This window comes from Bombus affinis, chromosome 6, assembly GCF_024516045.1.
Source record: "Bombus affinis isolate iyBomAffi1 chromosome 6, iyBomAffi1.2, whole genome shotgun sequence".
Taxonomy (NCBI): domain Eukaryota; kingdom Metazoa; phylum Arthropoda; class Insecta; order Hymenoptera; family Apidae; genus Bombus; species Bombus affinis.
The window spans coordinates 9,262,511-9,278,545 of record NC_066349.1 but is presented as its reverse complement, the minus strand read 5'-3'; the positions used below and the strand labels follow the sequence as shown (position 1 = coordinate 9,278,545).

Genomic DNA, 16,035 nt, shown 5'->3' with positions numbered 1-16,035 from the left:
GTCGACGATTGTGCAACCACCAAGAGGACAAAGATTTTCAAAGTGAAAGTTCGACATATGTGTCCTAGATTATTTAGCTACACCATCGAATCTTAAATTTATTTTACGAGAACGTTAATAACTAAAAAAATGAACGATCAGGCATCGAGCTTCTTTCAATCTCCGATCGTTGTCTTCAATTGCAATCTAAGAATTCTCAGACGGATATAACTTGAAAATATGTCAATTCTAAGAAACTAACGAATCCACTGTACGTACGATACCTTCGAGTTTCTCCAACTTCTGGCCAATATATTCGACTCCGATGTAACAACCGTTGAATGAACGAAACTTCGAAATATGTAAAAGTTAAAAAATCGACCGACACACGCCCTAACATCGCGTCGTTTGTCTGAACGAGTATCATCGAGCGAAACATTGAGAAGAGAGAAAAAAGAAGAAGGAGAATCCGGTGGACGCTGAACACCTGTTTGAAAGATTCTTGTGGACGATGTTCCCAAAACGGCGAGATTCCATTTGCAAAATTCCACGTAGGGCATGGAGGTGATTCCCAGCGATGAGGACAGTTCTTTGTGTTACGAGCGGAGGATGCGTTCGTGGTATGGGGCCGGTGGAGTCAGACTATGGCAAAACGGGCTGTCTCAAGGTCGGTTAGGCACAAGGGCAGCTTCAGTCTAGCCTGAACTCGACCGCGCCCTTCGAGGTCGTGCCATCTCGTTCTCACACGGCCAGTTTGCTCTTTTTTCCTCTGTCCTTTCTTTTTTTAATCTTTATCCTTCTCGCTCTCTTCGTTCTATTAATTGCCAGTTAAATGTCGTTGCTTTCTTATGTATGGACCACAGCCTCAATTTCAATCGACGAATACATATCTCGAGACGTGAATCTCCAACCCTTTGTTTCGTGACTGGATTTTAGCAACTGCAAGACTGACGCAGGAAACAGTAATACGAATCATTATGATTGTCATCATACACAGCAACGATATTTACACGTGATAAATTTATATTTAAAAGTTTGTGAACTACCTGTTATAATCTTTCACGTTTCAAACAAACAAGTTTCGTATAACGTGTATTCGATACAGAGAAAATAGGTTAATTTTGTTAAACTCTCTTTATGCAATGCGTTTTTGTATACTACTGCAAAAATTGGCAAATATGTTGCTACCTACCAGTCATCCTACCTACCTACCTTTGGACAGAATGATAGACGTATCTGGGTTAAGTTTAGAGAAAATACGAATTACGTGGAAATATCAAAAGTTGATACAAATGAAGGCTGTACGCTATAAATTTAAATTAACGCTAGAACTACCGGCATTTGAGACGTAGCTGTCTCTATCAAAGCCAATCAAAATGACTGGTCTTTAAAAAATACGTAATAGTAGAATATTTTTATATTTATTGATCTATTATCATCTTACAAAAGAAACTCCATGTTCTGAGATCATAAAAACTATATAATAACAATAAGTACAACAATGAAGAATATTCAGTACCAAAATCCTTGCTAACAGGAATATTAAAAAGAGATTAAAAAATATTTCATTCGAGTTCTACGATTACTTAGGCGTACAGGATATTCGCTATTCTGAAAAATATAACATAATATTGAACTGGTCTGTTTCTTTCCGAATTTTTATTTTTACTATGTAGTAGAACTTTGATTAACGAAAATTTCAACGACAAAGAAGAACAGCGATCCGATGGATCGAGCCCATTGCGTGAACGTTATTCGCAAACTGAAAATAGCCAGCTCTCGAAGCAATCTCGTTTTTCTTAATCGACAGAACCTTGATCCGTTCGTCGTTCCCTATCGCGTGCCGGACGATTATGAAGCGATTCGAAGCTCTTGGGGGGTATATACCCGTGGGCTTATCTGACCTGGCCGACGCGACGGGCAATTAATTGAACGACAATGGTCGCCGAGCTTCTCGCACTAATTAAGTTCAACCTCTAGAATCGGTGGCGCACGATCTTCAACAAGGTCACTAGGTCATCCCTTTCACTCAGGATTTTCAAGATAAATGTTCTCCGTCTCGATCAACAATGGTGTACGATGAACGCAATGAATGTTCCTTTTTGATAACGTAAACGTATCTTCTATAGGATATATCTTCCAAATTGGTTTCAATATATCGGTGAAACATTGGAGAAATATTGTATTAAATTCGATCGTTATGATTGAATATGCGAGAATTGTCTATTTTCAACAGATCATTATAAACGCAGACTTCGCTTTTGTCAAGCGTAAAAAGGAGAAAAAGGAACTTCGACGAAAGATTGAGCGATCCCTTAATTCTATGGAACTTTATGGAACTTCATGGAGTTCAGTGTGCGATATAACATCGCCTGCTTGATACCAAGTAATTTATAAACTTTTTAGAGTCCCCAACCGTTCCCAACCGTATAAACACTTTAAAAGTTTCTGACAATCATATCTCAACTCCAAAAACTCCAACTACGAAAAAGGAGACAGATTTACGGAATCAGATTATTTGGCAAATAGAAAGGCAAAATCTTACGCGAAAGACATCGAGTCCTGCGCGTTTCTCTCTCGGGTTTCGGAAGACGCGCTCGCGTACAGAATTATTATTGTCGTTTCAGGCAACAACGGAAACTTCCTACGTAGAGGACGGTAACTGACGAGAAACAGAATGTATCGTTGCGTTTCACGAGACACAGAAGGAGAAAGAGGGACAGAGGTTGATACGGGGACTACGTGGAAAGCATCCTTAATTAAACGCAGCGGCGTTTATCGAGTTTCCCTATCTCTTGTCTCGTGACCGCGTAAATCGGCTGGTCTCAAGTACCGATCCTTTCATGGCTACCACCAAGGTCACGACCTCCACTACGTGCAGAGAGCGATGCACGCACTATTAGGCACACGCCACGCGCGTGCATGTTGCGTACGTGCAGCCTAATCTGTGGGATGCATCGACTCGCCAGGGCTGGCTCGTGGTCACCACGTGCCACCTCTGACTCTAACGGAATTACAAAGGTACGTTGACAGGGAAATTTTGATCGAATAAAAATGGTTTGATACGCTAGAAATACATTAGAGTTATTTTTGAATTAGGAAATCGGTGTAATTAGCGAGAGGTTTAATTGGGTTTACATACAGTGGCTGATGAAAGGAACATTCACCATAAAAAACTTGTATAATATACATGTATAATAGTATGTGAAAGATATAAAAGATCTCGGAATTTCATTAGCACTGTATTGGGACACGATCGATTAGATCGATAAAATTTTTAACGAATCTAGAGACTTGTATAGAAATTACGAGACACTTAACGCAAAATTTAACGGAGATAAAATTTAGAGTGGGAATTTCAATGGAATTATATAGAATACCTTCAACTGGTGATATTTATCGATTTCGTACAGAAGAATTTATGGAACAGGTGAGCTTTATTTTCCACCAAATAATATACGCTCTATCAGTGGGAATATTCTCAGAAGTCTATTTACTGCAAATAATAGTAAATTTCAAGGTAAGTCCACTTCCTACTTTCCAACTTACCGAATTAAACAATACAGATTCCGAGCGACTCGCGTATCCTACACAAAAGAGAACAATGTGGAACCTATCCGAACAACTTCATACAGCCTCCTATCAATACAAAATCATCTCTAAAAAAAACAGCTATACGCTCCAAGCGCAAGAACCTGCAAAGAAGAACCAGCAGAAGATTTCGGAAACTTGTTCCAAAACGAATCTCACGGAACTCTTTCAACCGGAGGAGCAAGCATCGGTCTATTGTCTGTGCTGTCGCAGACGGCGGCGCAAAAATTCCGCCCCTGGAGCGTCGCTTGGAGAGGGCTTCGAGGGTGAGGCGGCCGATTCCCGGCGAGTTTCAGCCTCGAGTAAGCCTGGAACGAAGACTGTAGAAAAAAAGGGCCTGGTACAGAAGTAGGGAGAGGGGCGGAAGGGCCGGGGAAGCGAAGGGGGAGACAAAGAGGCTGAGAAAGAGGGAGTCGCGTTTCTGAACGCGCGCGAGTACGTTCGCTCCGCTGCTGACGGGGTGAACGTACGACGGTAGACGCAAAAATCCCTCCAAGGTCGGTGCATCCCTATCGGTACCCCGTACGTTCGTCTGTTCGTGCCACGGTTCACCGTCTCCCGTCCCCGCCCTGTTTCTACCACCACTCCTGGCCAAACAACCGACAGTTATCCCCACCAACTGCCCCAAATCACCCACGCGACCGGGCTGACTCGATTCAGGGACGCGCGAGCTATACCTGCGTCTCCTGCAGGATCAACCGAGTGGGAAAACAATCGGACCGCAAAAGCGCGGCACTCTTTGCCAACTCCTATGTCGTTGTAAGAGTTAAGCTGCGTTCTCGCTCAAGCAACAACCAGCAACTTTCTGTCGGTGTTTGTGGTCGATGTACGCATATTCTTCCGTGTACGTCGTCTTCGCGTTTTTATCGCCAGTAACAGAAATTGCTACTTGTAGCATGCTTTAGCTCGGAGCGGTGAAATAAAGAGAAGTAAGAGGTGCGTAAGAACACATCGCGACGGAACAAATGTTTGTTCGGCGTGTAGTCGTCGCTAGAAACAGACGTTTTAAAATAGAGACAAAGCAAAAAAATATTCCTCCGATTACGTTGCTTCAGCGTAGACGAAACGTTGGTACAAGTCGGTGTTCGTTGGAAATGCCTTGGAATACGCTTCAACAATAGACGATAAAAGTTGTTACTTCGATAGATGCAGAGTTTTAGGTACTCGTTGAAACATGCAGCAACGACAGACAACAAAAGAATAGTTCTTAACGTAGATTCGTATTTAACTCAAAAAACAAATGAAAGGAGTTTTGGTGTAAGTTTGATTGACAAAGTGACTAAAATTTAAAAATTGCTGTCCTAAAAAAGTATGGTCGTCTTGAAATAGAAAAGTACAACGTGAACTACGTAAACCCGATATCGAGGCCTTCTCGAGTAACCTCGAAAAACAAGAAAACTAGCCCTTTTTGTATCGAAGGGGTACCATATATTTCCTGGCCTTTTTTCCGCTCAGATGGCTCGTGAAACGGCAGGTTTAACTCGCACGTCCCTACTTTCGTTGATCAGGGTCGCGTGGGTGATTTTACCTGATCTGGTGGGGCTGCGTCCTTTATTCGGATGCATCGACCGTTCATTTCGATATTATGCTAATAACGTTTTAAACAACGAGCCGGCAGAACTCTTGGTGGTTCGGATAAGATTCTTGGACGCATCGGGTTCAAGAAAGCCATTTACGTGAAAATAGAATATAAATATATCGTTCAATTACTGGTTTGCACGCAAGTGGCTGGCAAATGTACAGGGTGCGTTTGTAGAACGAATATAATTTCGATCGTTTCAATAACGAACTGATATTTTTATTATGTCGTAGTCCAATCTTCTCGTTCTTTTTCCGAGGCGACTTTTCTTACTTGTCTTTTGTACCAAATGGTGCAAACTATAATATAGTTTCGAATTATTTCAATAACGAGATCATATTTTTATTATTTTTCTTTTTTCATTTTTCTTCTTTAACGTTCTTCCACTTTTTGGAACTTTTTTGAATTTGTTTAACAAATCGTAAAAGGCAGTGTGAAAAAAGTTATGGGGGTTAAAGAAAAACAAGATAAATAATGAAAGTTTATGACAAACGGCTCACAATGTATCAAAATGATAGTCGGAATAGATAGAGTGCTGATTTGCGGCAGCTGGAATCCGCTGTGCCCCCATATTTACCCCCACCTCCAACATGACTATGCTACAAACGATCGTAATAACAGTATTCGAATCTTAAAATAGCTAAATAAAAGGTGTCCGCCAAGAATCCTTGTAACCCTCTTTTGTAACACTCTGTATAATCTATAGACCATCGTCAAAACCAAAATACCCAAATTTCATTTCATTTTGCTCGCCGCTCGCAACCATTCACAAATCTATCAATACCGTTATTAGCTACCATTAACCACTATTAAACCATTATTACGCCAATGACGGCTACAAATTATACTGTGCGATCATGAAGACCTGCTGCCATTACACATTCAAGCAATGCAATTACGAAGGATAAAGAAATATAACGCGTGACAAAATAGTAATTGGTTGTGTACCGAACGTAGCGTTTGCAAAGGTAGATGATTTTACCTCTTTAAAAGTCAAAAGACTTCACACTTGTATTCTACGTTTGTCTATAGAAAACGAAAAGTTCTCCAGTAGAAGAATTTCGATTTGTTTAAAAAGTTCCACAGAACGAAAAAAGACGGAGAAGAAAATATTCCGAATGTTAAAAAGTTAAGACGTGTTTTAGTATAGCTCGTGTACCTGAGGTTAGAGAGTTAAGCGTCAACCTGTGTTCGTAAATCTCGCGCGAAGGCGTGATGTGACAGCGGGACACGAAATTACTTGGCTCGAGAATTCGAAATCACCGGGAGAAATTGTCAGCCGCCTTGTGCGCGTATCTCGGCCTCCGGGGGCTGTTGGGAAACCGGCCGTTGGAAGAAGAAAACGCGTGTCGGATTTATTCCGGCGCAGTAATTTGCGGTTTCACGAACAGCACGTGGACGCGAGCTGTCGGCGGTAAATTAAAATTTCACGTGCCTCTTCGAATCTGACGGCACCCCGAGACGGAATTTTTCGAATGGAAAACGACCTATAACTCTTCCAGCGATTGCAATTAACTCGTAATTCTCACTTGCTACGTCTGTGTTGTGTAAGGGGTGTAACAATTCAATGGCACAAGTGCTTAAATATTTACTTAACGTCCACGATGATGGATGTTTTCTTTGGTTTTATCGCGTGAAAGATATATGATCGAAATAATGAGAAAAGAAATAAAGAGAAAAACAACGTGCGTTTAAAATTAACTTTAAAGTATACGTTTAAAATACACTATCACGATCTTATTACTATTATTATTATTAATCTTTTGTAATCAAATTTGATTATGAAACGGTGAATAAATTAACAGGGTGTGTTTAAAGCAGTAGAAAGCTTTCGGCCTTCATAAAAATTAAATCATTAATTGTTCATCGTCGATTGATCATCTTTGTCACTTTTCAACCCCATCGATTCTTACGCTTCTACGCGGCTAAGTACGAGAACCAACTTTTACCATTGAATTGTCAAGTTTTCTAATTTCGAAGATTAGGATATAGTTGCAAACATATTTAACATATAAAAGCTACTTTTGCTCAAGAAGTGTAAGAATAAAACTCAACTTCGACTATCGAACTTTGTCTACGTACGTTCGTACACGTACCAACGAAATATGTCAAAGTACCAGCAGATATCGCAGATCCAAACTCATCGAATTACAAGATAGCTCGTTCAATTTCTCAATCGAGAAGAACTCGAGGAAAGATTCAACTAGAAGAAGAAAATAACGGAATGAAAGGAGCGCGGAGCTCATTAAACGCACTCTAGAATTCATGAACTACTACTGCAGTGGTTCGTAAACTCCTGCAACGCACACTACAACGTACATAGTCGAAGAGAATGGATTTTGTCGTTCATAGGGTCGAAAGGGTTAATAGGAGCTTAAGGCGAAGATGCTTTTCGGTAAGTGACCGTCCGTCAATTCGCGAAGAATGCGTCGCTGGCTAACGAGCAACGCTCCCAACGGTTATCCAACAATAAAAATAATTTGGCGATGAATGAGGGTAGACGGTGTTTAGGAGAGTGAGGCCGACGTAAGATATTTTTATTGGACGTCTGCAGTCTGGATGCACGGCCGGCCGTTAACCCGATGCACTCATTGCTCCGTGCCAATCCATATGGAATCCTTGCTCTCGATTCCTCTTCAAGCGTCTTCCATCTTCTTCGGCTACTCTGCACGCCCTCGCGCTTTTCAACGTTTACGTCCGATCTGTGTGCCTCGTTCAACTTAGATCGAGCGCTGTTTGCTAATCGTCTTATGGGTTCCTTTTAAGGTATTTATTTCGTATACGCGTTTATGGTAAATTTAAAAGCCCAGATATATTGTATAATATATTAAAGTATATCGAATATCCAGAAAGGAATATTTGCTATAATTTTTTAACAGGCGAAACAAATTATCACGTCGGTTTAATTTCTTTAATTCTCTTCACAAAGATATTGGAATTGTACAAGGATACACAGTCTATCGATAATTTTACAGGAAGTGAGCTTTTTGAAATTGCAAAAGTGGAAGAACTCGTAGCGTGCAAAGATATACGGTGTATCGAAGATATAGTATTCGTTATAGTATCCAGTGGAATAAGTTTCTACTCACATTCCATTTGTTTAATTAGGTTTATAAAAAATACGAATTTCTATAAAAATCCACAGTCCAATTGTCGATAACATTCTTCGCTATTATTATATATCATTGTTGCATACTACATGTATATTATATACATACGTATTTGCCAATAAAACTGTCGTTACGAAAATCGTTCGTATTCACGAGGACTGTCATCGAGTGCGTTAATCTTCAAGCTCGACGATCTTGAAACGCACTCATCGAGATTCCGTGACGAAGATGGAGGCACGCCAGCTGTTGAGAATTGGTCGTAGAGCAAAGTTCCTTGCACTCATCGACTTTCAATGCCAAAGCAACGAATGCGGTTCGGGAAAGGGTAGCACACGCGAAGAAGAGGAAGAAGATGACGAAGAAAAGATGCGGTTTTACGCGAGCGTTCAATGGTACTTCGCTATATGGCTGCATAACGTTTATGGTACTCGTTCGCCACTATTTCTGGAGGATCAACATCTAGATGAATCACATACGTGGCGCTTTCCTGTATTTCCATCTTCAGTACGTGTTATTTCAAAATGCTTCGACGATGGTTCGCTTTAAACGCTTCGAGAATGGGAATTTATACTTTTTTCGCCCTTCTTGTTACCCTTCCTTTAAGAAATACAAACAGACTTGCCATTTCTTTGGGCTTCTATTTTTCGTAGCCCATTTAAAACGCGCGAATAAAAAATAATCGCGATTTATATATTGTTTTATTACAAAAAAAAAAGTATTAAAATAACAGAATATTTGTAAAATCTCGAGACACAAAATTTCATATTATCTCAGCAAAAGTGCTTATCTCAACAAAACAAAATGGACCGTACGTAATTCGACAAAATAATATTTATAAAACAAAAAAAGGTTGTGCGTCTATTATTTCCTCATAAAAACTTTTCGGAAAACCTATACAACAACACATATAGCGCCACAAGTAGATTTACCATACATTAATTCTATCCACGAAATTATAGGACTTAAATGGAAGAAGAAATGGTATGAATTACGATAAAGTATAAAGAGATCATAAATTCAATACCCTTTGCGAACTCGTATTAAAGTCAAATTATTACTTTCGACCACGGTCTACCCTACACTTGTTATATAGTGTAGGTTGCTATACGCTTCTTTAATTAAAGAAGCTTCTACAGGGAAGTCTCTTTGTCAGTGTTCCCGGAACAGCACGATTTCTTCGATCCTGTGGGCGTTATCGTTTGTCAAGTTGATTTCACAAAGAGCAAAGTTTGATTCTTCTTTATACCAAAATTATCTTGATTCGTTCGTGGAAATGGTTTACAACTTTTGCCTAACTCTGTTTTATGATGAAAAAATATTAATGAATTGAGATAATGATATGCACAGTTAATCAATATATTAGAGGATATATTAGAGGATGTAATAATTATTTAAATATCATTGAAATAAATATTTATCTTTCCATTATACCTCTTACGTTCTGTAGAAAAATTACCATTTTTAATATCTTCATTATTTACTCATTTATTTATTTGTTTATTTGTTTGTTTATTTGTATACTGTATTAATTCATGGAAGCTAGTAAATAAGAAATAAATAATTTTCTACTTGGACACGCCCAAATTCTTTCGTTTTATGTATTATGAAGAGGATCGAAGAGCTCGATCAAAAAATGAGTCGATCAGCATGGCGACCTCTAAAAATATCAGAAGGCTCGAGGAGCACGTGTGAATCATCTCGATCGAATGCGAGCAGTTTGTTGTATCGAGCAAGGCCAAGGTCGTGAGAGGTTATCAATAGCTAAATTAATGTTCCCCTACGCCACGACGCCTACGTACATTGTTATAAAAAACACACTCATATCTGGAACTGTGCGTAGGACATCTAAAATAACAGCGTCGTTATACTTTTTTCCCGATCGACATCAATCCCATGCTAAATTCCTTCGTTACGAAAAAAAAAATCTCATTTAGTCGTTACGAAAAAAATCTCATTTAGTCGTTACGAAAAAGCTCTTTGTCATTTAGAAAGTTTTTAATTTATCAAACTTCTCGATCGAATATCTCGCGATGTTCCTTTTTCTTTCAATTTAACATCACGATTTCGTCAGCGTTTTTATTTTTATTCTCGAGCCAATGGAACGTAAGCTTGCGCAATATTTCCGATCGTTTGTCGTAGAATTTTATACGAAACGACGCGCTTCGTCGCTTTGTTATCGAACATTTGCATCAAACATCTTCGACAGCACGCGACGAAGGAGTAGAGAGCGGAGAAAAGGGGTGAATTTTTTGCTTGTCGACGGGAATGTTCTATTATCTGTTCGGAACGTTTCGTCTACACGGTTTCACGAGTTTCTTTCTAGCATCCTTGAAAAGGAGACTCTCCCCTGACCTTAAACAACGATAGGTTAACCTTGGCACGTGTTCGCGCGATTGCCATGCAGCATGTTGCATCCCCTCGAAACCACTTCTGTATCCCCGTAACGTAGCCTTCCATCCATTAAAATGATAAATACGAAAGCGTAAGTGAATCTTCGATAAAGGCGTCACCGGACCAGAGAAATTGCTGGATCATCGAATCTCACGAGTTTCCATTTTCAAAACGATCTCGTATTCTCGTATGACGAAACTTCTACGGTCAATACCATTAACCATTAAGAACTATCCGATGATAGCGGTAAATATACATTCAGTGACAATAATAATAATAGCAAACAATTCTTGCGAATAAACACGATGTGAATTTGTAAGGAAATATTGTAACGATCAACGAAAGTAATGAGAATATTCACAAAATCATACGTTTTGATATTTTAAAATTCTTATAGAATTAGAATATAGAATCCTTTATCTGTCTATCCCTTATCATATATACAATATTGTTAGTATCGTTGTACATTAATATTGCTATGTAAGAACGATGTGAATTATTTGTAAGGAAATATTGTAACTATCAACGAAATTAATAAGAATATTAATGTATTAGCAAAATCATACGCTTTGATATTTCAAAATTCTCACAGATTCTATATTTTAATTCTATAAGAATTTTGAAATATCAAAGCGTATGATTTTATTAATACATTAATACATTAATATTGTTATGTAAAAATGCTGTGAATTTGTGAGGAAATATTGTAACGATCAACGAAAGTAATAAGAATATTAATGTATTAAAAAAATCATACGCTTTGATATTTCAAAATCCTTCCAGAGAAAGAATTCTATATTTTAATTCTATAAGAATTTTGAAATATCAAACCGTACGATTTTTTTAATACATTAATATCCTTATTACTTTCGTTGATAGTTACAATATTTCCTTACAGATTCACATTGTGTTTATTCACAAGAATTGTTTGCTATTATTATTATTGTCACTGAATGTATATTAAGAGAATGCATATACAGAGAAATGATTCTATATTCTAATTCTATATCTTTCCTTTCTAGTTATTTTCCCCAATATCTACGTTAAATTCAGAATAATAACGGACGCTATAATAGGCTTATGGTCCGATTATAATTACCAGCGTTATTCATTAGTAGCTCCCGTTTCGAAGATTTCGTAGTAAAATCTAGGCTATTTAATAATAGCACAAGCGTGTTTCCGTGCGGCGAGTAATATGCATCACTCATGTTAGCGACCTTATAAATACAACATGGAAATACCCTGACTATAAAATATCTAGCCATGTATATCCATCCGCATATTTATATTGTTCGAGTATGAATGACCAAACGATGGGTTTAATTATTTAACGTATCGTAAAAGAAACATTTCGATAGACCTCGAATTAAATCGTAAATAAAGAAGATTCTACTTTTACTCGACGATGACAAATATATATTAAGAAAAGCTATGGAAAAATCCATTAACGTAATTAGATGCACATAAAATTAACGTTGCTTTACGCATTAATAAAATCAACATGCGGCGTGGCAAAGAGAGCCTTGAACTCGATGCTGATTCCTTCAAAAGGGGAGAGAGAGAGAGAGAGAGGGAGAGAGAATCATTGGAACCAAAATAAAACAGTCGGTCAGACACGAAATAATTAGCAATATTCTAAGGTTGAAGGGGTTTGAAAAACCGGCTAATGAATTTTTTATGCGGAATCGTATATTTGCCAAGGGTAGCATCAGCAGGTATTATAAGCTCGGTATTAACGAGTTAGGGGCGCAAATTAGACGTGCCTCGTTTCGTTCGAGCTATTTACCCTCGACATTAACGGTGTGGACCTTCTAAATACAATCGGCCGTTTTATATTCTCGTTACTGGCGTCAACGAATCGATCGGTGTTCCTATAATAGAATCAAGAAGGTAAATCATTCTAGAAGTTACTAACAATACGCAAGGAATTTTCACGCTTCTTCGCTCTCAACAGTCACAGAGGAAATAACTCTTTCAGATGAATTTCTCGTATCGATCTTCGAAAATCTAATCGTAAATATTAACAGACGTAAGGTGGATTATTCTCCTTCAAGATATATCTACATTCATATTAACCCAAATTACATATTAACGTATGCATCTACCTCAAGTAAAATTTGTCAAAATTCTCTCGCAATAAAATCCTTTTTTCCCAGGAACCGATATCGCTAATAAAATTTATTCTCTTCTAAAGTATACTCTTTAACGCTAAAAATCTGTCTTTCATAGACCCACGGATCAATACCCACGAATCACCTGCAAGCTGCACACCAACTCGTCACGCTCTGAATCAACAAACTCTCCGCTCGTGACTTCGCGAGAATCTGCTTCCAATTCCATCCGGTTCTTGACCATTGCCAGTCCATCGATTCCATATAAACGTCGATCTAGCCTTATCAATCGTGTTGATTTGACGCTCTCTCGCGGAACCATCGTCGAATCGATAGCGTTCCGCTTAATAGGACCGAGGAGGTAAATCACTTCGATGACCTCCGATGGAACAACGCCGGTGAAACGGTCGCGGTGACCCTCGCCAGCCTCGGCTCTCACCTCGTTCGAGGACAGATCGATGCTCGAGCAGTGTCAATGTCAGTCGTAGGGCGGAGATGCGCGACGAGGCGAGAGGGGTTGCACCGGCATTGCGTCATCCTGACGTCAGGGCAACCCCTTTCGCTTTACGCCACCCTCCAACCTGTATGTTTGCCCTTGTACGAGGCGGCTTACAACCCTCCCTCCTTTTCGCGCCGCCTCTGCACACGGCTGACACGAGGTATAGGCCACGTTGGCCTTTTCCAACTACGCGATCTAGCCGCCGCCGCCGCCGCCACCGCCAACGTCTGTCTCTCTGCGTCTCACAAGCGGCCCAACCTGTTGATCGACCACGAGAATAAACTGCAACCCTCATTATGGAAAATACCGGGGATCCCTTGCCACCAGTATAGCAGATAGTGCATCAGGATCGATCAATATCGAGTGATTTGGAACATTCGGATGACAGCTTTAAACTAAAGGGGCGACAGGACGATCACTAGATTGCGGATTTTTATGCAAATTCGTGTTTTTATGTTCTTATTTGAAAAAATTGAAATTACGCGGAGATTTAATTTGTTTGGTAAATGTTAAAGACGAGTGGTATAGGAATGAGCGAATGAGTTAGAAATATGTAAATATATATATATGAATGTGTATATACATATATGCATATGTGATGTTGCGACGAGTATTATACTTTAGATATTTTGTATATTTCGTTGGCGTACATTCTACGGATTTCTGTATCTTTAAGTCTGACGTGAGTCTATAAAAATTATTCTTACTTTGATAACGTTTATATCCAGGATCAGTTACCAGGTTTTTCTCAACTAATTAATTCTTCATTTATCGATAAATTATCACCACGCCTGTTGAAGAGTTACTATCAAATGTACTCGATAAAAGTACGTAAGTAACGAAAAATCAGTTGTAGCGCTATAATGCGAGTGTTTGGCTTGCGTAGAGCAAAAGTTAAAAAGTGTAATTGAAATGTTTTTCCATTATTACGTAAACATTAAATACGTAGATATATTTCTCAGTTAACGGTAATACACGTGTCGCTGTTTTATGTTAGCGCAGAAACGTTAGAAACAAATTAATAATTGCGTAAATCCTTATTTCTCAACTGCGTCAGTGACGTACAAAAGATTCAAAGTTATAAAACGTAGAACTCTTGGGTTAATAGTTGAATTCAAGAAATGAATTATGTTTAAAAAGAAATTGCTTTTATTCAAACGGTCGTATAAAAAAAATTCGAATATATAATAAAAAAAAAAAAATAAAATTATACAGGCAAATTGATGTTTACGATTAAATTGTTCTTCGTTTCGAAGCGATACGACTCACTTTGTTTGTTTTACAGTAAATCGGATAATTATCCGATTCGCTTGTTTTCCTGCGAAACTTTGTATCGTTATAGTAGAGAAACAAAGAAAAAAAAATACATTTGCACTCGGTGCATTCATTTTAATATTTGTTATATAATAACAAGAGATCACGAAGTTCTGCCAGTCTGTACGACACGTGGCAGAATACGTATGTAGGTTAAATCTCGCTCGTGATCATTTAGATGATCAACAGGATATCGTCGGTATTTGGCTATCAGCAACAAATACGTGAAATGTTTTCGTTAAATGGTATTCAAAATAGAGAATTCAATTATCAATTGAAGCTTTCATCCATCGATTAATCAGTACGTTGTATCAGTACGTCCATAAGCTAGTTATAATATCAATTAATATTAAATATTAAGAGAAAAATTAGGATTTCTATAAAATTCCTGGTACTTTGAGTTGTTTACTTTTAGGAAATATAGACCTGCCAAAAATGAATATTTTCTTTTAAAATAGAGAAGTATGTTTCGTTATTGGAATATATGTAAACATAGATACAAGATGCATACGACAAATAAATAAATAAATAATCCGCAAGCGGAGACAAAAATAGTTAAGGCAATTGAGGCGACGAGATCACTGATCGAAGTTCAAAACGACGGCATTATTTTTCTCGGAACTACGAGGGAAGCAACGCCATTGAAAACGTTCTAATCGTATCTGGCCAAGGGACGTTCCGATCGACTATGTATTCATGCAGCCAAGGTCAGAGCCGAAGGAGCACCGTGGAAACTCTTCCGATAATTGGCTCCGTGCACCGAATACAGAACAGAGACTCATCAGTCGGCGTCGCCTTTGAATCGTCCTCGAATCGTCGAGCAACTCGTTTATGGAAATTCAACGACACGAAAAAGAAAGTGGACGCGCCGAATAATTGGCCGTGGAACACGCGCAACCGCGGTAATTTTACTCGACCGCTTTGACACTCGCAGTTGCTCTTCCGAGAGAATCTTCGAAGCCTTCGAAAGGTCGAGCGGACATAAACAACGAAACCAGGCTAAATAACAAAAGGCGAAACTTTCATCGAGGATAAAAGAAAGATATAACGAGGAAACGATAAAAGAAATTTGTTGGATATCATGGGATGAAATATAAAAGATATTAGCTCGGAGAAATCATAGATGTTGAAGTAACTACTTCAAGAAAAGCTCTACATCTTTATTTTTGTATATCTGTGATCTAGGCACTGGTATTACGCAGAAAATAAAATTTAGTGAAACAAAAATATTCTTAATAAGGAGAGGTCCGTATTATTGCACCCTTGAATATACATTATGTCTTGGGTTATAAGGTCTAGGAACAAGGGAACTAATAAACAGATTTCTATTTATGTTCCTTGTAGCCTTTAGCTAAGGCTATAAGGTTAACTTTTTTGATAATGTCCTTTTGCTATAAATATAAGAACGTGCTCCCTATCGATCTCATCGTATTGTAACACTAAGGGAGTAAGGATCTGGAT

At 38.5% G+C, this 16,035-nt stretch overlaps 2 long non-coding RNA genes across 5 annotated transcripts in view; one reads left to right on the top strand and one right to left on the bottom strand.

Annotated features, from left to right (window-relative positions):
• Nucleotides 1–6,473, top strand: part of LOC126917910 (uncharacterized) — a 49,298-nt gene extending 42,825 nt beyond the window's left edge. Inside the window, exon 3 of the long non-coding RNA XR_007711128.1 lies at nucleotides 2,607–6,473. This is a non-coding gene — a long non-coding RNA (uncharacterized LOC126917910). The remainder of the gene's footprint in view (nucleotides 1–2,606) is intronic.
• LOC126917905 (uncharacterized) overlaps nucleotides 1–16,035 on the bottom strand; it is a 124,968-nt gene that overhangs the window by 49,413 nt on the left and 59,520 nt on the right. The gene's annotated exons all lie outside the window — the stretch shown is intronic.